Source organism: Orcinus orca, chromosome 2, assembly GCF_937001465.1.
Source record: "Orcinus orca chromosome 2, mOrcOrc1.1, whole genome shotgun sequence".
Taxonomy (NCBI): domain Eukaryota; kingdom Metazoa; phylum Chordata; class Mammalia; order Artiodactyla; family Delphinidae; genus Orcinus; species Orcinus orca.
This window is the reverse complement of record NC_064560.1, coordinates 121,196,740-121,219,519: the sequence shown is the minus strand read 5'-3', so window position 1 is coordinate 121,219,519 and position 22,780 is coordinate 121,196,740. Positions and strand designations below refer to the sequence as shown.

Here is a 22,780-nt window from a genome sequence, read left to right as displayed (position 1 = left end):
ATAAGCAAACAGAAGTCAAACTACCCCTCCTTCTTACAGAGGGCAGTAAGAATTCTGAGGCACAAATCCATACATGCTAAGTGCTTATATCATAGTTCACATTTTTAAAAAATATTAGTTACCTAGCTGTTATTAACACCTACATTGTTTTCTCTGGATCTCCAATAACTTGTGAAATAGACACAGGTATCTAATTCCTAATCTGACTATTCATTTTGTGAGTCTCAACAGTTAAAATATTATCCACTGGAAATCAAAAGTTGTCATTACATGAAAATTATCAGCAGTGAACTGACGACTTTTAAGATTAAGTCAAACTCCCTCTACATTTAACATCCCACCTATTCTAATCCATAGAATCAACATCTTGATCCTGCTGAAAATATGATGTCTACAATTTCCTATGCAAATAGAATAAAAATTTTTAAGTTAAACTGACTATCTTTTCAAAATGCAGGATTTCATAAAGTTTATTAAAGTGATATTGGAGATGTGCTCAAGTCACAGGCAAAGACTGTGGACATATCAAGGTCAAACTGAAAAAAGGAAAATAAAGCAGATGAGATTCAAAAAAGACCAATTTGAAAACCAAATGATTTCGGAAAACCCATTTGAAACTTAATAAAGCCATAGCATATTTTTGCAAAATTGATTCTTTTTTGTGGGAAAAGATTATTCAAAGATCTAAGACTTGGTTAATTCTTCATTTGTTCTAAAGATTACAGAATAGTTTTTATATAACCTAAATTTTGTTTTTAAAATGTTTTCATTATTTTTAATTTTATATATCTAGATAAAGTCCTAACCAAACATTTCCCACCACTGTCTATAAAATATTGGTTTCAATTTTAAGTAAATTCACAAGTTGTCTTTTCTGGTACCATCTAGACACTGGTTTGAGAGAGAGAATTGTTCTTTGATGTTGCAACCAGCAGTACTCTTGTTTCCGCATCCCACCATCTTCTAATAACTTCCAGGGGAGCCTAGGATGCTAATGTGGGGCATTCTTCAATTCAAGTTCACAGACAATGCACTTTTTAAAGGGAAAACAAATGGAGTTCTGCAGAGATCGTATGAGGCAACTCTCACCTCAAGAAAAGTCCCTTTTCACGGAGTAGTGCCCATTTTGCAGAAACTCCTTGTTCCAGAGAAATAAGGTGATGGAAAGATCCTAGCTCTACTGCACTAGGAAATGGGTACTTAATCCACAGGGGCCTCATAACCAAATCACATTCACTGCCAGACACTGCAGTGCTCCAAACAGTCAATAATGACCGTGTGTTGCTGAATACATTATGTACAATATTCCAGAATGTTTTTAATCCTCTCCCACCTTGTTTTGCTTTGCTTTTTCTTTCCTGGTATAACCATTGGTTGAGTAAGAAAAAGAGAGAATCTATAAAATAATATTTTATCTAATTTCTGATGTTGAAATTACTGAAAGGAAAAATACATAATACTAAACTATCTGTACTTTTTATATAATACTTCTAAAAACATATTATAGTTCAACATTCTTTAAAACTATTCTATGGTCTGGGAATACCATTTGCCCAAGGATATTTACTTTATATTATTGGTGATTATGTATTATACATCCTGTGTTTTTCAAATATGACAAGGTATTTTTGTTTCCATTTGAGTGATATCTTTAAAGAAAAATTGAAACATATTCATCAGAATTCGAAAGATAATTTTTCTTCCTCGATCTCTCTGTCAAGTCAATTCAGCTCTAATTCAGTTAAATTCTGGACAGATATCAGAGTTCTATTTACTGATTATTCTTCTTCCCTTTGGGATCATAAGACTTTAAGTGAAAAAAAAACTAAAAGATTTATTGCTAATGGGATTCTACAAATGTTATCTTTGTTCAGAGAAAAAGTAATATATGATCCTGGCTTTGCACAGAATCTTTACTGTTCTTTTTTTGAATATGTATAACTCATTTAAAGACCAAGGATAACTCATCATTTTTGCTACCTGCCTTAGAATATCTGCATTTTATGTTTGAAAATAATATAAACTTGTGATTTAATTTATGTCATAACTTCGATTCATCACCACATTCATTGTAAACAAAGAGGCTCTGAATAATGAACAAAATGCTTATTGTTTACAAGAAAGGTCATAACATGTTATATTTACATTTATGTCATGTCTTATTATTAAATCTGTATAAACCATCTTCCTTCATTATTTCTGAATGGGAGACTGATGATAAGTGCTATTTTGAAGGTTTTTTTAATCATTTTTATTTGTCTAGCTAATTTGTGTGCTGACGTATTTCAAGGCTGACTCTATGTTTTGCTTGTTAAGTTATTAGGGATTTGTATCTCCTGAAAATCAAGAACAAGTTCCTAAATTTAACACCTGATGGGTCGACAGCTTCATGGGAGAGAGGTCAGCTGCCCGGTGAAAGAAGAAGAAATCTGTCTGTGAGATCCTAATTTGCTTTATATAACTGACATCAGGCTTGGAATTGGGAATGATCTGTTGTTATGTTAAGCAGCAGGGAAGCTTATGGCTTATTATTTTTACTCCTGATACAACTGAAACAATGGGTGAGTAATGAGGGGACCATAGATAATCATAACGATACTAGGCAATGAACTGTGTGCGCCCGGGTGATAGGGCAGGTTTTCTCAGACTGTGATGGCCAGTAAGCTAATACAAACTATAAATACGCAGATTAGTCAAATCTTTATTACATCTGTAAACAGCCACTGGCGTGTTTTTCCTCTCCCACTTTATAATTTTGATGATTCTGACTCCAAGCCCTATCTTACATTCAAGGAAATTTAAATTAAAAGAAAATGTATCACACTGTGACAGGGAAATAAAAATGTACCCAGTAACACCGAACAGTCACACAATTAAAGGACCGACATGAACACTGGTTTTCTATCCCTAGAACACCTAGAAATTGATTCCTTACCCAGTACAAGTCTATCCAATTTCCACCCCTTCTCCATCCCTCCCCACCCATTTCAGTGAACTTAACTAGCGCAAGATTTCTCATTTTCTATGCTCTGTCCCTTGTTTAAACTAAAGAAAATACAGGATCAGTCCTCTTTTTTTCTTACTGTAAAGTCTCTTCAGAATCTAATTCAATGAGATTGTATTTGTTACAATGAATGCAGATTGTTCAATGGGGCAGATTTAAGAAATGCTGAAAAAGAGTTCAGGGGTTTGCAGGGTGGGGGCTTGCTGTATGGTGGGGGTGGAGTTTTATACATCACCCCATGTTCGTTAAGGTCTAAAAGTACTGAAAAGGATTTGTTCTGTTTGTGTGAAGGGCCTCCGTGCTCTGGGTCTCTAAAATGTTATACCAAGCTTTTTAGCACATGCACTCTCTCTTGATCTTGGGCCTGACATGACCAAAACCCAGGGCTCAGGCTCTCCAGGACTGACCCACCTTGTCACTCCAATCCGGCATCCAGGAGTCTGCTACCCAAACAGTTGGCTTCCTGCAATTAACATGTTGTTTATTTTAAAATATGGATTTGGAATATTGTTTCTGAATATCCTATTATTTCAAGGAAGCGTTTTGTATGCTAAATGTTTTCACTTACTAGATTAACTGTTACTAAAAGATCTCTCAGGAAAATGCAGATCTTTAATCACGTAATATGAACTAAACAATCAATTTTTAGAGTCATTGACAATATTGACAGCCCTAGAAAGAGTTCCAAGCCATAGGGTTGCATTCTCCAGTTATAAGTTGCCAGTCATAGACCTGGATGCTTCTTTGACTCCATCACTGCCCTGTGCTCTATGATTGGGAATTCCATACAACTCCATTTCCCTATTTACCATGATGTATAGACCAAAGGGCTTAGACATATTTCATCAACCTAGAAAGAATGCATCACTGAGAAAATATGTAGATACATATATGTGTGTGCATGTGTGTATATATTAAACAGGCTAGACTTGATGGGGTACAATCAAAAATTAGTTTTCTTCTTCTCTGCTACTATTTTAAGAAATTCTCTGTTAGATCTCCTTTCTGCTCTCTTGGAAAATATCTTGGGCAGTCTCCTGTGGTTTTGTGGTCACTTTGGGTTATCAGAACAGTATTATTTTCAGGTGTGAAAATATCCAATCCAATCTAAATCAAAACTTGAATCATTTCAAAGCTTTCTCCCCTCCCCAGCCCATGCAGGACTTGCAACTTGAGTACAACAAATGGGAAAACGAGGGTAGGGAGCAGTCTGAGGAGGGGGACAGATGGGAGGGACAAAGATTTTCTTGATCAGTGTGTATGTAATGTGGTCCTTTCTCTTCAGACTCTATACATGGACTGCTTTGGGGACTCTGGAGATCCCCAGACAGGGACGTAAGTAATACCCCATCACTGCACAGGCAATTCATGTTCGGGCTAACTCCTTCTGATTCTGCCTCAGCTCTTAATCTGGTTCTACATCCTATGACTCCTGCCCCTGTATCTTAGTCATTCAGGCTGCTGAAACAAAGTATCTTAGGATCCATGGCTTATAAACAACAGAAATTTATTTCTCACAGTTCTGGAAGCTAAGAAGTCTAAGATCAGGGTAACAACATGGTTGGGCGAGAGCCCTCTTCTGGGTTGCAGACTTCTCATTTTATCCTTACACAATGGAAGGGGCAAGGGAACTCTCCTGACCTCTTTTATAGGGGCACTAATCTCATTGATGAAGGCTCTACCCTCATGACCTTATCAGCTCCCAAAGGCCCTCCTAATACTCTTACACTGGGCATTAGGATTTCAACATATGAATTTTGGGTGGATACAAATCTTCAGACCATAACACCCTGGAAGGCAACACTCAAGTGCAGGGTCCTTTCTAAGTGGCTCTAGCCATCAACAGTTCAGGTATCCAGGTGGCCCATAGGAAAACTCAGCCACAATGCCCCTCAAACTCTGAAAGTAAAAGTTACTCTTAACATAGCTCTCGCTCCAGGCTCTTTTCCAACTCAATGTTGGTTCTGGACCTGGAAGTTTCAGAAGTGGGGGAATGATATGTCAGTCTTTTCTTCTGGCAGACACCTTCAATCTCTGTGTATCATTCTTTTGAAACTTTCACATGGCTGGGGGAAACTAAGAACAATGCAAACTTTCTTTTACTACAAATGAAAACTGATTTTAAAAATGGGCAAGAAATCTGAATAGACAGCTCTCCAAAGAAGATATATAAATGACTCCTAAGCACATGGAAAGATACTCAACATCGTTAGCCATCTTGGAAATGTATATCAAAACTAAAATGAGATACCACTTCACACCTACTAGGATGGCTATCATAGGGTAGCTAATAACAAGTGTTGGCTGGGGTATGGAAGAATTGGAACCCTCATACATTGCTAGTGAAAGTGAAAAATGGTTCAGACACTGTTGAAAACAGTCTGGCAGTTCCTCAAAAGATTAAATACAGAGTTACTATACTAAGCAGCAATTGCACTCCTAGGTATACACATCAGAGAAATAAAAACATATGTGCACACAAAAATTTGTATGCAAATATTTATAGCACCACTAGTCATAATAGCAAAAAGTAAAACTAACCCAAAGATCCATCAACTAATGAATGGCTAAATAAAATACAGTATATCTATATATTGGAGTATTATTAGGCAATAAAAAGAGGTACTGATACATGCTACAATGTGGATGAAACTTGAAAACATTATGCTAAGTGAAAGAAGGTAGTCACAAACGACAAACAAATTGTATGATTCCATTTGTATGAAACATCCAAAACAGGCAAATCTATAGAGACAAAAACTAGATTAGTGGTTGCCTAGGACTGGGAGGTGAGAAGGAGGTGATGGCTAAGGGGTGAAGAGTTTCTTTTGTAGGTAATGAAAATGTTTTAACATTGATTCTTGTAATGGTTTCTCAACTCTGTGAATATATTAAAAGACACTGGATTGTACACTTTACTCTGATGAATTGTATATTATGTGAATTATATCTCAATCATAGAGCTATGTTAATAAACATATCCTCACTCTCTTTCTTCAAAAGTCTAGAATTCTGTTCTACACACTAGAAGAGAAAGGTTAGTCCTGTACAGACGAGCTTCACACCTTTCCTTAGAATGTGCAGTATTTATCATTGATTTCTTCAGCTTTCACGTCACAACCAAGACTTTGCAGAATGGTACATATATTTCATAGGCCGCATTACTCTCTTAACTGATTCAGTTTCCCATAACTCTGCTGGTTATGTATTTCAATTAAAGGATTAAGTGCTAGTCTTACAATAAACTCAATAAACATTTGAGGACTGCCCAACTATTCTAATATGAATATAGTATTTTGTTTAATGAATTCCAATATTCTAATCTTTAAACAACCCTATAAGGTAAGTGCTATTAAATAATCATTTCACAGGTAAGGAAACTGAAGCTCAGAATGGTTAAAAATATATGCAAAATAAAGCAGTCAATGCGTGACAGAGCCAGGACTCAAATCAGCGTGTCTGTCCCTCACTCAAAGCCTCTGAGATTCTTTTTTTTTGGCTGTCCAATGATAAGAGAAATATTCACATAATTTGTAAATAAAATGCCTAATTGCTGCTTCTAAGGGTAAGACCTGAAAACATACAAGAGTATGCAAAGTAAGTTCGAAAACACTTGGCCTTTTGCCATAAGCAACTTATTTTTAAGTTTTAGAAATTGGGACATAGATTGTCATCAGTCAGGCTCTGTCCATCTCTGAGTGTGTTCTCTCTTAAACACTGATGTCACTTAAATTTTATTTTGGAAATGCATTCTTACAAAAACAGTGGAAAATGTGGCAGAGACGATCATGAGAATAAAAACTGAGACCGTAGATTCTGAGAAAGGCAATGAAACAATGTGAGAATGTCAATGGCCAGTTGAGAGAGTCACTTCAACAGGCAGAGTACTTTGCCATCTCAGTATTACCTTCCATAAAGACTAATCCAGGAGACCTTCAAGATGCAGAGGAATAAGTCGTGGAGATCACCTTCCTCCCCACAAATACATCAAAAATACATCTACATGTGGAACAACTCCTACGGAACACCTACTGAATGCTGGCAGAAGACCTCAGACTTCCCAAAAGGAAAGAAAATCCCCACATACCTGGGTAGGGCAAAAGAAAAAGAAAAAACAGAGACAAAAGAATAGGGAGAGGACCTGCACCTCTGGGAGGGAGCTGTATAGGAGGAAAAGTTTCCACACACTAGGAAGCCCCTTCACTGGTGGAGATGGGATGGGGGGAGCTTCAGAGCCACAGAGGAGAGCATAGCAATAGGGGTGCAGAGGGCAAAGCAGAGAGATTTCCGCAAAGAGGATCAGTACCGACCAGCACTCACCAGCCTGAGAGGCTTGTCTGCTCACCCACCGGGGCAGATGGGGGATGTGAGCTGAGGCTCGGGCTTCAGAGATCAGATCCCAGGGAGAGGACTGGGGTTGGCTGCGTAAAGACAGCCTGAAGGGGGCTACTGCACCACAGGTAGCTGGGAGGGAGTCTGGGAAAAAGTCTGGACCTGCCGGAGAGGCAAGAGACCATTGTTTTGGGCTGCGCAGGGAGGGGATTCCTGCTCCGTGTGCCCACAGAAGGCAGAGCACTGCCTAAGCAAGCTCCAGAGACAGGCACAAGCCATGGCTATCAGCTCAGACCCCAGAGACGGGCATGAACTGCTAATGCTGCCACCACTGCCAACAAGAATCCTGTGTGCAAGTGCAGGTCACTACCCACACCCACCCAGGAGCCTGTGCAGCATGCTACCGCCAGGGTCCCATGATCCATGGACAACTTCCCTGGGAGAACACACAGTGTACCTCAGGCTGTTGCTATGTCACGCTGAACTCTGCCACTGCAGGCTCACCCTGCATTCCAATTATGATTACCGTACCCCTCCTTCTTTGCAGCCTGAGTGAGCAAGAGAGCCCTAATCAGCTGCTGCTTTAACCCCTTCTTGTCTGGGCAGGGAACAGATACCTGAGGGCGACCTACTCGCAGAGGCCAGGCCAAAACCACAGCTGAACCCCAGGAGCTAAGCGAACAAAGAAGAGAAAGGGAACTTCTCTGGGCAGCTCAGGAGCAGCAGATTAAATCCCCACAACCAACCTGATAAACCCTGCATCTGTGGAATAACTGAATAGAAAACAAATGTTCACAAACTTCAGGCAGTGGACTGTGGAAGCAATGGGAGACTTGGGGTTTGCTTTCTGTGTCTGCTTTGTTTTTGGTTTTAGGTTTATCTTAGTTTTTAGTGCTTCTTATCATTGGTGGATTTGTCTATTGGCTTGGTTGCTCTCTTTGTTTTTTATTTTATTTTATTTTTCCTTTTTTCTCTTTTTTTTTTTTGTGAGTGTGTATGTGTCTGTGTGATTCAGTCTGTCTAGGTTTGCTTTTACCATTTGTCCTAGGGTTCTGTCTGTTCATTTATTTTGTTTGTTTGTTTTAGTGTTATTGTTGCTGTTTGTTTTCCTTTTTACAAGTGTGTGTATGTATGTTTCTTTGTATGATGTTGTCTGTTTAGTTTTGCTTTTACCATTTGGTATGGGGTTCTATCTGTTCGGCGTTATTTGTTGTTTTTCTGTTTTTGTTTTTTCTTCTTTTTCATACAAGCCGTGTGGCTGGCAGGGTCTTGGTGCTTTGGCCAGGTCTCAGGCCTCAGAGATGGGAGAGCCATGTCCAGGACATTGGACCACGAGAGACCTCCCAGACCCACGTAATATCAATTGGTGACAGCTCTCCCAGAGATCTCTGTCTAAACGCTAAGATCCAGCTCCACCCAATGGCCATCAAGCTCCAGTGTTGGACACCCCAGGTCAAACAACTACCAAGACAGGAACACAGCCCCACCCATGAGCAGAGAGGCTGCCTAAAATCATACAAGTTCACAGACAACTCAAACACACCACTGCACATGGCCCAGCCCACCAGAAGGACAAGATCCAGCCCCACCTACCAAGAACACAGGCACCAGTCCCCTCCATCAGGAAGCCTACACAAGCCACTGAACCAACCTCAACCTCTGGGGGAAAACACCAAAGACAGTGGGAACTACGAACCTGCAGTCTGCAAAAAGCAGACACCAAACACAGTAAGTTAAACAAAATGAGAAGACAGAGAAGTATGCAGCAGATGAAGGAGCAAGGTAAAAAACCCACCAGACCAAACAAATGAAGAGGAAATAGGCAGTCTACCTGAAAAAGAATTCAGAGTAATGACAGGAAAGATGATCCAAAAATCTCAGAAACAGAATGGAGAAAATACAAGAAATGTTTAACAAAGACCTAGAACTAAAGGGCAAACAAACATGATGAACAACAAAATAAATGAAATTAAACATGCTCTGGAAGGAATCAATAGCAGAATAACTGGGGCAGAAGAGCGGATAAGTGACCTGGAAGATAAAATAGTGGAAATAACTGCCACAGAGCAGAAAAAAAAATGAAAAGAATTGAGGACAGTCTCAGAGACCTCTGGCACAACATTAAATGAACCAACATTTGGATTTCAAAGGTCCCAGAAGAAGAAGAGAAAAAGAAAGGGTCTGAGAAAATATTTGAAGAGATTATAGTCGAAAACTTCCTTAACGTGGGAAAGAAAATAGTCAAACAAATCCAGGAAGCACAGTGTCCCACACAGGACAAATACAAGGAGAAACATGCCAAGACACATATTAATCAAACTATGGAAAATTAAATACAAAGAAAAAATATTAAAAGCAACAAGGGAAAAGCAACAAATAATATACAAGGGAATCCCCATAAGGTTAACAGCTGATCTTTCAGCAGAAACTCTGCAAGTCTGAAGGGAGTGGCAGGATATATATAAAGTGATGAAAGGGAAGAACCTACAACCAAGATTACTCTACCCAGCAAGGATCTCATTCAGATTTGACAGAGAAATTAAAACCTTTACAGACAAGCAAAAGTTAAGAGAAAACAGCTCCACCAAAACAGCTTTACAACAAATGCTAAAGGAACTTGTCTAGGCAGGAAACACAAGAGAAGGAAAATACCCAAAAAAACAAATCCAATCAACAAAACCAAGTAAGAATATGGTAATAGGAACATACATATCAATAAACCTTACGTGTAAATGGATGAAATGCTCCAGCCAAAAGACACAGACTGGCTGAATATCCAAGACCTGTATATATGCTTTCTACAAGAGACCCACTTCAGACCTAGGGAAACATACAGACTGAAAGTGAAGGGATGGAAAAAGATATTCCATGCAAATGGAAACCAAAAGAAAGCTGGAGTGGCAATTCTCATATCAGACAAAACAGACTTTAAAATAAAGACGGATTACAAGAGACAAAGAAGGACACTACATAATGATCAAGAGATCAATCCAAGAAGAAGATATAACAATTATAAATGTATATGCACCCAACACAGGAGCACCTCAATACATAAGGCAAATGCTAACAGCCATGAAAGGGGAAATCGACAGTAACACAGTAATAGTAGGGGACTTTAATACCCCACTTTCACCAATGGACAGATCATCCATAATGAAAATAAATAAGGAAACACAAGCTTTAAATGACACATTAAACCAGATGGACTTAACTGATATTTAGAGGACATTCCATCCAAAAACAACAGAAAACACTTTCTTCTCAAGTGCTCATGGAATATTCTCCAGGTTAGACCACATCTTGGGTCACAAATCAAGCCTTGGTAAATATAAGAAAACTGAAGTCATATCAAGTATCTTTTCCAACCACAATGCTATGAGACTAGATATGAATTACAGGAAAAATACTGTAAAAATTACACACACAGAGGCTAAACGATACACTACTAAATAACCAAGAGATCACTGAAGAAATCAAAGTGGAAATGAAAAGGGTCTGAGAACCTAGAAAAAATGACAATGAAAACACGATGACCTGGGCTTCCCTGGTGGAGCAGTGGTTGAGAGTCTGCCTGCCAACACAGGGGACACGGGTTCGTGCCCTGGTCTGGGAAGATCCCACATGCCACGGAGCAGTTGGGCCCATGAGCCATGGCTTCTGAGCCTGCGCGTCCGGAGCCTGTGCTCCGCAACGGGAGAGGCCACAACAGTGAGAGGCCCGCGTATCACACACACAAAAAAAAAACCCATGATGACCCCAAACCTATGGGCCACAGCAAAAGCAGTTCCAAGAGGGAAGTTTATAGCAATACAATCCTACCTAAAGAAACTAAAAAGTCTCAAATAAACAACCTAACCTTACACCTAAAGCAACAAGAGAAAGAAGAACAAAAAAAATTCCAAGTTAGCAGAATGAAAGAAATCATAGAGATCAGATCAGAAATAAATGAAAAGAAATGAAGGAAACAATAGCAAAGATCAATAAAACTAAAAGCTGGTTCTTTGAGAAGGTGAACAAAATTGATAAACCCTTAGGCAGACAAATCAAGAAAAAAAGGGAGAAGGCTCAAATCAACAGAATTAGTAATGAAAAAAGGAGAAGTAACAACTGACACTGCCGAAATACAAAGAATCATGAGAGACTACTACAAGCAACTATGTGCCAATAAAATGGACAACCTGGAAGAAATTGACAAATTCTTAGAAAAGTACAACATTCCATGACTGAACCAGAAAGAAATAGAAAATATGAACAGATGAATCACAAGCACTGAAATTAAAACTGTGATTAAAACTCTTCCAACAGGGCTTCCCTGGTGGCGCAGTGGTTGGGAGTCCACCTGCCGATGCGGGGGACACGAGTTCGTGCCCCGGTCTGTGAGGATCCCACATGTTGTGGAGAGGCTGGGCCCGTGAGCCATGGCCGTTGGGCCTGTGCGTCCGGAGCCTGTGCTCCATGGCAGGATCGGCCACAGCAGTGAGAGGCCCGCGTACCGCAAAAAAAAAAAAAACTCTTCCAACAAACAAAAGCCCAGGACCAGATGGCTTCACAGGTGAATTCTATGAAACACTTACAGAAGAGCTAACACGTATCCTTCTCAAACTCTTCCAAAATATGGCAGAGGAAGGACACTAGCAAACTCATTCTATGAGGCCAACATCACCCTGATACCAAAATCAGACAAAGGTGTCACAAAAAAAGAAAACTACAGCCCAGTATCACTGATGAACATAGATGCAAAATTCTCAACAAAATACTAGCAAACAGAATCCAACAGCACATTAGAAGGATCATACACCATGTTAAAGTGGAGTTATCCCAGGAATGCTAGGATTCTTCAATATACGCAAATCAATCAATGTGATACACCATATTAACAAACTGAAGGAGAAAAACCATATGATCATCTCAATAGATGCAGAAAAAGCTTTTGACAATATTCAACACCCATTTATGATAAAAATCCTCCAGAAGGTAGGCATAGAGGGAACATACCTCAACATAATAAAGGCCATATATGACAAAACCACAGCCAACATTGTCCTCAATGGTGGAAAAACTGAAACCATTTCCCCTAAGATCAGGAAGAAGACAAGGTTGCCCACTCTCACCACTCATATTCAACATAGTTTTGGAAGTTTTAGCCACAGCAATCAGAGAAGAAAAATAAGTAAAAGTAATCCAAATCAGAAAAGAAGTAAAACTGTCACTGTTTGCAGATGACAAGATAGTATACATAGAGAATCCTAAAGATGCTACCAGAAAACTATTAGAGCTAAACAATGGATTTGGTAAAGTAGCAGGATACAAAATTAATGCACAGAAATCTCTTGCATTCCTATAAACTAATGACAAAAAATCTGAAAGAGAAATTAAGGAAACACTCCCACTTACCAAAGCAGCAAAAAGAATAAAATACCTAGGAATAAACCTACATAAGGAGACAAAAGACCTGCATGCAGAAAACTATAAGACACTGATGAAAGAAATTAAAGATGATATAAACAGATGAAGAGATATACCATGTTCTTGGATTGGAAGAATCAACATTGTGAAAATGACTATATTACCCAAAGCAATCTACAGATTCAATGCAATCCCTATCAAACTACCACTGGTATTTTTCACAGAACTAGAACAAAAAATTTCACAATTTGTATGGAAACACAAAAGACCCCGAATAGCCAAAGCAATCTTGAGAATGAAAAATGAATGGAGCAGGAGGAATAAGGCTCTGGACTTCCGACTATACTACAAAGCTACAGTAATCAAGACAGTATGGTACTGGCACAAAAACAGAAATATACATCAATTGAACAGGATAGAAAGCCCAGAGATAAATCCACGCACCTATGGTCACCTTATCTTCAATAAAGGAGGCAAGAATATACAATGGAGAAAAGACAGCCTCTTCAATAAGTGGTGCTGGGAAATCTGGACTGCTACATGTAAAAGAATGAAATTACAATACTTCCTAACACCATACACCAAAATAAACTCAAAATGGATTGAAAACCTACATGTAAGGCCAGACACTATAAAACTCTTAGAAGAAAACATAGGCAGAACACTCTAAGACATAAATCAAAGCAAGATCCTTTTTGACCCACCTCTTAGAGAAATGGAAATAAAAACAAAAATAAACAAATTGGACCTAATGAGAGTTAAAAGCTTTTGCACAGCAATGGAAACCATAAACAAGATGAAAAGACAACCCTAAGAATGGGAGAAAATATTTGCAAACAAAGCAACCGACAAAGGATTAATCTCCAAAATATACAAGCAGCTCATGCAGCTCAATATCAAAAAAACAAACAACCCAATCCAAAAATGGACAGAAGACATAAATAGACATTTCTCCAAAGAAGATATACAGATTGCCAACAAACGCATCACCAACATTAGAGAAAGGCAAATCAACACCACAATGAGGTATAACCTCACACCGGTCAGAAAGGCCATCATCAAAATATCTACAAACGATAAATGCTGGAGAGGGTGTGGAGAAAGGGAACCCTCTTTCGCTGTTGGTGGGAATGTAAACTGATACAGCCACTATGGAGAACGGTATGGAGGTTCCTTAAAAAACTAAAAATAGAACTACCATACGACCCAGCAAACCCATTACTGGGCATATACCCTGAGAAAACCGTAATTCAAAAAGAGACATGCACCACAATGTTCATCGCAGCACTGTTTACAATATCTAGGACATGGGAGCCACCTAAGTGTCCGTCGAGAGATGAATGGATAAAGAAGACATGACACATATATACAATGGAGTATTACTGAGCCATCAAAAGAAATGAAATTGAGTTATTTGTAGTGAGGTGGATGGACCTAGAGTCTGTCATACAGAATGAAGTAAGTCAGAAAGAGAAAAACAAATACTGTATGATAACACACATATATGGAATCTAAAAATTAACGGTTCTGGTGAACCTAGGGGCAGGACAGGAATACAGATACAGACGTAGAGAATGAACTTGAGGACAGTGGGAGAGGCAAGGGTAAGCTGGGACGAAGTGAGAGAGTAACACTGACATATATACACTACCAAATGTAAAATAGATCCTAGTGGGAAGCAGCTGGATAGCACAGGGTGATCAGCTCGGTGCTTTGTGACCACCTAGTGGGATGGTATTGGGATGGTAGGAGGGAGGTGCAAGAGGGAGGGGATATGGGGATATATGTATACATATAGCTGATTCACTTTGGTATACAGCAGAAAGTAACACAGCATTGTAAAGCAATTATACACTAATAAAGAGGTTAAAAAATAATAATAATAAAAACAATAAATAAATAAATAAAATCCTCAAAAAAAAAGACTAATCAGTATGCAAGGCAAAGTCAGTATAGCTTCAAAGAAATTTAAAATGTTCTTCCTTTAGAAATATAATTATGATTTCAGGGCTTCCTTGGGGGCGCAGTGGTTGAGAGTCCGCCTGCCGATGCAGGGGACACGGGTTCGTGCCCTGGACCGGGAAGATCCCACATGCCACGGAGCGGCTGGGCCCATGAGCCATGGCCGCTGAGCCTGCGCATCCAGAGCCTGTGCTCCGCAACGGGAGAGGCCACAACAGTGAGAGGCCCGTGTACCGCAAAACAACAAAAAAAAAATTATGGTTTCAAAAGAAAATTCATAATTGCTGTTTTTGACAAATGACTTACCCTTCTGCCTATTCCTCATTTGTAAAATGCCGTGTTCTGGCTATGGCTCCATGTCTGCTCCAGTTCTAGGAATGTGTCAACTCCAAAGCTTGTTCCTGTCTTCTCTCTGTATCCTCCTGGACTTTATTAAAGAAAATACAACCAAATCATAATATTAAGGTGTGTTTACAGTTTACAGCTGCAGAGTAAGTGGAATTAATTTACATCAATTAAATTGTTCTATCATTCACAAATATGAACTGACAATCCAGGAGCCTTGGCCATTTGGGGTAAGACAATGGCATGAAAGAGAAGGATGAAAACTAACAACAACAAAAAAAATGTGACCTCTGCAGAAACAGGGATATACTTTTTAAAAATTCTGATTACTTTCCTCAGAGAGACTAAATACGTGAATATATCCATAAAACTAGAATAGGCCACAATAACAGCAATATAAGACATTAAATTGTTACAGACATTAAAGAGATATTAGAAATATGAATGACAAAATTAAATCTGGTGTATATACTAAATAAGAGAAAAAAATGTTGCAATAACCAAACTGGTGATCAGGAATACGGAGTTGATAGAATTTTCTAGAACTAAGAGAAAAACAAAAAAGAGTAAGGAAAATATTAAAAGATGTGGCTTTCTAACATCCATCTAGCAAGAAATTGAGAGGTGGAGAAGAGCAAAGGGGTAAAGGAAATAACTTTTTAGAAAGAGAAAATTCTATGAACTGAAGCAGATTAAAAAAAAAAGATTAGCACGAAAGAATGATAGTTTGAATTGTCTTTGAATGCTGTAAAACAGTGGAGCAATTCCTCTAATGGTCTGAGAAGAAATCATTTTAACCCATAATTTTATTCTCAAGTATAAAAGCAAAATAAAAAAAAATTTTCAGTCTGGCAAGGACTAGGAAAACTTACTGCCCAAGCCACTCCCATAAAAGCCATTTATTGAGAAGGATATCCCAGGAAAATAAAAAAGAATACAAACTAGAGGATGACCTAAGATAACAAGAAACAGGAGCAACTGAGTATGAATGAGAGGAAGTGAAGAAAACTCAAAAACGTTAAAAAAGATTTTGCTATCCATTCATGAATTATGCTAAGAATATTTTCCTTCACAGGTGTTTAGTGACTTAACACTCAGTGTATTTCTTCTTCTGTCCATCCATGTACAATATTTGATTTTACAATGAGTAATATTCACATAATATTATAAAGACTGTTTTATTAATTTTAAAGTTTTGGTCTCAACTTTTACAAACAAAGCATGAAGTCTTAGTAATAGTTAATTATAATTATATAATAGAATGTAAATGTTATAAACCTTGAAAAGGTAAAAGTAATAATATAGCCTAAAAATCCACAAAATCACATCTTCTTTGACACTGCCTAAAGTTAGTAAATCACAAAATAAAGTCATAAATATAATATTACAATACAAATTAGCAGAAAGCAAGCATAGAGGTCAAATGTACTGATGAGTCATCAGGCATTTTTTAAAGTTGATAAAGCTAAAAAGAATTTGACAAAATATATGACTTAATATTTATAATGGTAACTAACAAAATAACTGAAAAATGGAAACTGTCCAAAGTTTCTTTTAACTTGGAGGATGAAGAGAGATCTGTCCTATTCATTCTAAACCTTTCTAATGGGTTGGATTTTTACTCAACAGTTTAGATATTACTTTAATTTTTTTATAAAGTTTAACATATTTCAGTACATAAAAAGCATAACAGAAATACACCAAAATATTAATAGTCATTTTTTTTCTGGATGGGAGAAATTCTGTATGATTTTTCATATCACTTTTTCATATTTTGTTAGTTTCCAAATGTCCTATGCATAATACTTTCTTCTTCAGAAAGCATAAGCTAAATTTAATTTTTAAGTCCTTGATAAAGTCATCTAACACGATTTTGAAAATGCAAAATCATTAGTATTTTAAATTTCTTTGACCTGCACTTTGAAGGTCATGACAGCATGCAATCAGGATAAATGGTACAAAGTTTCTCTAGGAACGTACCTGTTTACCCATTCCCAAACTCTACAGCAAGAGAAAGTGTCTCTGTCCGCCATAAAGGTAATAGTACTAATAGCCAAGAATAGTCCTGTCCACTCAGGTGTTTCACTAAATGTTTGCCCTTAGTAGTCCCCACCAGCCCAAGTTCTTGTCCTCCACTTTATATATTCAGGAATCCAATTTCCCAGCTCACTCAAGACTGAGAGGATTCTGAGTTAGCCAATTCCTATTAGTCTAGCAAGAGTGGGCTAGATTATCCAAAACAACAGCACTTTCAAAAATAGAACTGCCAACGTTTCCATCAGCAGAACCAAATACCCTTTCCCTGGAATTGGTCTGTAAATAAACTGAGAAGGATGATAATAAAGGTTAGTATTTGTTGAGCACCCCATGTGCCTAAATTGGATGCGTTAGAATTTTCTTCTCCTTTTTTTTAACTCCATTCTTCGTATCCCCTTTCCACCTATTACCTCCCCGCATCTTGCCAGTAATACTTCCTTTTTTTTTAAAATTTATTTATTTATGGCTGCGTTGGGTCTTCGTTGCTGCACGTGGGCTGTCTCTAGCTGCGGCGAGCAGGGGCTACTCTTCGTTGCGGTGCGTGGGCTTCTCGCTGCGGTGGTTTCTCTTGTTGCAGAGTACAGGCTCTAGGCGCACGGGCTTCAGTAGCTGTGGCACGCGGGCTTCAGTAGTTGTGGCTCGCAGGCTCTAGAGCGCAGGCTCAGTAGTTGTGGCGCACGGGCTTAGTTGCTCCACGGCATGTGGGATCTTCCCGGACCAGGGCTCGAACCTGTGTCCCCTGCATTGGCAGGTGGATTCTTCGTGACTGCGCCACCAGGGAAGTCCCAGTAATACTTCCTTGATGTAAAATTTAATCATCTCATTTATTTTACTTTAGTCCTCATTACAATCAGTGTCTCCTTGCCGGGCTCCAGGGAAGGTGTGGCGTTGGGGGCAGGTGGGTGAAACACACAAACAATTAAGACTTAAGAAGATCCTTCAGCACCACAGCAGACACATGGTGTGTGCTCCTCACGCAAATTTCTAACTCCAACCATTTCATCTTCTTATTCACTTCCAGAGAGAAGTAATTTCAAATCTTGCCCTAGGTTTCTAGGTGTTTCTTCAGCCTAGAGCTCAGAGTGGCCTACACAGGGGCTGTGAAAAACAATCAGTGGATTTCCTGCCCTTGATATCAGAATAGATGCTTTGAAAAGTGTAAGTGCTGTCCATCTGCAAAGATATTCTTGTTATTGTTGTTGTCATGTCCAATAGACTATGATGGGAGAAGCTGGTTCATTATTAAAAGCAGAAAAGAATCACGTGTAACTACAGATAGATCTGACAGCTAAAAGCAATGCATAGTAGCCATTTCTTTAGGGAGACTGACAGTAACTTCAGAAAACTTATATTGAATTATCTAATCAGGTTTTTCTGCTCTTAAATTCTGTGAAAAGACATTAAATATCATTAATTCATTAAAGAAATGCCTTGTGGGTTTTATGAATGCTCATGAATATTTCTTAAAGTGATTAAAATTGTTAATCCTGCTCCCAATTAATTTTAAGTAATTCTTAGACCACGTATGTAAATAACAGGTAATTATAATGTTTTATTATGTGTCATTTACATAACTTAGGCCATTAAAATTGCATTTCTGACGTGATACATTTCTTAGGGCCCTATGTCATTTTTTTAAAGCAAACATTTCTTAGGGCCCTATGTCATTTTTTTAAAGCAAACATTTCTTAGGGCCCTATGTCATTTTTTTAAAGCAACAATTCATTTTTACTTTATTTGAGCCTGCATTAATTTTGAGGTTTTGTTTTTTGTTTTTTGCGGTACGCGGGCCTCTCACTCTTGTGGCCTCTCCCATTGCAGAGCACAGGTTCCAGACACGCAGGCTCAGCGGCCATGGCTCATTGGCCCAGCCGCTCCACGGCATGTGGGATCTTCCCGGACTGGGGCACGAACCCGTGTCCCCTGCATCGGCAGGCGGACTCTCAACTGCTGCACCACCAGAGAAGCCCTGAGGTGATTTTGAGGCAGCAATTTTGAGGGACTTTAAGAGAAGAAAAATAGGTTCTAAGAGTATAAACACTAGCCCATCTATGAAGTATCGTTACCAAAGTTCTAGGCTTTTCTCCTCCACCAATCTGTTCAAGTGGAATTCAGTGTATCAATTCTAATTAAGAAACTATCATCTGAGGAATCAGACACAAAGCTAATTCTATTCTTTTCTTTCTTTATTTCATCTCTTTCTTTTTTTCTTTATTTCAGCTTTCCATTATGTTTGGTTACTACATGGGAAGAAAAAGGAACTTAAATCTGGAGGCAATTTAGAATGATGGAAAAGTTCATAGAGTCAAAAAGAGCTAGCTCTAAGGAATGATGACTTCCTAGCTATGCGGTCTTGGGCAAATTATTTTACCTCTCAGAATTTCAGTTCCTTTACCTGTAACATTTTGAAGATAACACCTTTCCTATTTACCTGGTAAGATTTCTTTGAGAATTAGTTAAAACACATATTAAAGGCATTTTTTAAAATGCTCTGCAATTGACCCTGACCAACCAAAAAATTGGTAATTTGAGCAAGTTACTTCACCATTTTCATTCTTCTAGGCCTCAGTATTCTGATGCCAAATGAGGGAATTGAAAACTCCTTGTTTAAAACAAATTCAGGGACTTCCTGGCAGTCCAGTGGTTAAGACTCCACGCTTCCACTGCAGGGGGCATGGGTTTGATTCCTGGTTGGGAACTAAGATCCCACATGCGTGCGGTGCAGCCAATAAGTAAATAAAACAAGTTCATTTTTCCACTGGTCTGTTTCCATGTTGCTGACTTCTTCTTTAACTTCCAACTTATGGATGGTTTTTTGCAAGTTCAGATGGAGAGGACTTGGAGAGATAAAAAGAATGAGATACTGCAAAGGTGGTCCAAGTATCCTGGTGAATTCTGTGGTCCTTAGGTCTCATGACATCTGGTAGAAATTTGCATGCTTGGACATCTCCCCAAACACATTCTGAGCTCATGCTCTTGATCCACAGGGCTTACATCCTGAATACCCATCACTTCCAAAGCAATGCTTTTGTCAGTGTCTTGACTTACTCTGGGGCGGATTGTTTCCACCATAAGTAGCCAAGTGAAGTTCTGTTTTGCCTTTGCCTGTTGTGTTCTGTGAGAACTAATTCCAGTCTTTGACACAGGGAGGCATATTTATGACATCTGGCTTCTTCGTTCCAACAGATTTTTCCTTTCTGTGTTTATGAGAGGTAGCATTAAATATTAGTGCTCCATCCTACTGGGTTCCCTTTGTTTAAAAGCATCTGTGTCCTTTGCACTTACTTTGGCCGTTATTATGAGGAGTTAGAAGTGTAGAGGCACAGCTCCAGAGTTGCTTGACTGCTTTTATGTCCTTTTATAAAAGGTTTCCAAATCAAGAGGATCATGTATTTGTTATTTCTGGGTCCATTAAATACCCGAGTAATTAACATTAGCCATTTTGACACTAACAAAGCATGGAAACCACAACATTTTTGTGATGTACAGTCATTTCAATGTCAGCTTACAGTTGCACAAGCCCATCTAATCACCTGAATGACAATACAATGAGACAGGCGCCAAGATTATATGGCCTGGCAACCAAATGACTCTTAACATTGTTTGGAAATGTACAGGTTCCATCCAACCAATAATGTGTTATTTTAAAGTTTTTGAGGTTGTGCAGAGAAGCTCTTAAAACACAGATTATAGTGGTAAGGGTCTGAAAAAGGGTCTAACCTGTACCCAGCATTAACATAAACACAGAAGAAAGTGACGTTTCAGACAGATTCATAACATAATCAGAAATCAGGATCTGACAGTGCATATTTTCCATTTGCAAATGCATTCCTTTCTAAAAAGCTGCAATTAATTACAAACTAGTTTTGATGCCGTTTTTGCTTTCCTTAAATATGGAGTGAATTCACCCCATAAAATAATGAACCAAAGTAGAGCCAAATAGAGACCAGCTGGCTGGATGGCTCAGTAATTTTATCCACATGATTGACTTTATGATCCTTTCACTGAAGGAACTAGTCTCCATTCTTGCAATCAGCACCAATGACAATTTGGGAAGGGTGGAGAATTATTAAAATCTGGAGAAAGAAGAGGTACAGTTTGTTTGATGTGGAAAAACACATTCTTCCACACAGTTCCCTAGTATTATAGGTGCCGAATTCTGAGCCTCTCTGGCTTCCAAAGAAACACACTGATTAGTTGCCACAGAGACGTAATAAGCAACCAATGCCTAAATAATCATTACAGATACTCCATTAACGGCATCTAACTGTGTGGCTTTTAACCATACAAATTGTTTTTCGATGGCTTGTAACCTTTTCAAATAGATTCCTTTGGGCATTATACCACACTCAGATCTAATTTTAACTTTTGCTTAGTTTATAATTTATGAGTTTCTTTGGAGATGCATAATGCATTTGAGGAGAAAGGATACATTCAAATAAAAGCTAAAAACAAAATCAATTGCTGTCTTAATCCATGAAACCTTTGCTCACCAGGAGGTAACTATAATAGGATGAAACAAAAAGAGGGGAGGGAAGACCTCAATGATCTAGAATTCCCATAGAACCTGTTTTAAAACAAGTAAGTTTAATGCATTTAAACAAGATCGTAGCTATAAAGAAATGAAGCATATCACTGGTGCATACAAAAGTTTATCTTAAGATACATGAAATTCCACAACACAAAAATTAAAAATTATAAAATGGCTTAATGGGGCTGTCAGTGAAGAGCTAAAATATACAACACTCCTTTAGCACAGAAAATCCCCAGGTTTACAATTCCCAGACATTGGAATGCATCCACTCAAGGAGAAGGAAGAATATCGTTCCAAACTCTGGTCAAAAATGGATTCCTTAAAAATCATAGATCACAAGTTGTTGGAGCTAAAAAGTACTTTAGAAATCATCTGGTCAGGCTCAAAATGAAGCCTGGTGCCTTCATTCTTAAGACTTTTCCCTTCCCTCTCCCTGAACAGCCAGACTATCAACAAGTCCAGCCATCTCTACCATGGGAACTATATTCCTCCCACAGCTGCCCTTTCAGCTTCGAAGCACCAACCCCTCTCACCTGGGTTCTGCCAAAAAGCCCTGACCTGGGGGTCAGCAAACTCCAGCTCACCATTCCACTTGCTGCCTCTTTCTGTACGTCCTATAAGCTAAGAATAGTTTTTACATTTATAATGATTATAAAAATGAAAAGAGTGATAATATTTCAGGACATGAAATTATATGAAATTCATATTCCAGTGTTCATCAATAAAGTTTTATTGGAACACCGTCATGCTCATTCTTTCATGTACTGCCTATGGCTGCTTTGACTTTACAATGGCAGAGTTACAAAATCTCTCACAGAGACCATGTGACCCACAAAGCCTAAAATATTTACTATCTGGCCACATTTTACTATCGAGCCCTTTACAGAAGAAGTTTGCTGACCTCTCTGTAATTAGTTCCCTTTACCCGTGCTTCCTCTGCCACAGTCAGTTCTTCACACAGCAACTGGTGATCTTTTCTAAAGCAAATCAAATCCTGTCACTCCCTGCTTAAAACCCTCAAATGCTGAGCTGTACAATATGGCAGCCACTAGCCATATGCGTCTATTAATCACTAGTGTCTAGTGCAACTGAAGAACTGCATTTTTAATTTTATGTAAGTTCAATTATTCTAAATTTAAAAACTGGTACTTGATTCAATT

At 38.5% G+C, this 22,780-nt stretch overlaps 1 long non-coding RNA gene across 3 annotated transcripts in view; it reads right to left on the bottom strand.

Moving 5' to 3' along the window:
- The window catches only part of LOC125963405 (uncharacterized), a 98,223-nt gene extending 75,980 nt beyond the window's left edge, over nt 1-22,243 (bottom strand). For all 3 annotated transcript variants that reach the window (XR_007475350.1, XR_007475349.1, XR_007475351.1), the window contains exons 1-2: nt 22,154-22,243; nt 15,011-15,131 (exon numbers count right to left, since the gene is read on the bottom strand). This is a non-coding gene — a long non-coding RNA (uncharacterized LOC125963405). The remainder of the gene's footprint in view (nt 1-15,010; nt 15,132-22,153) is intronic.
- Between the last annotated feature and the right edge of the window lie 537 nt (nt 22,244-22,780).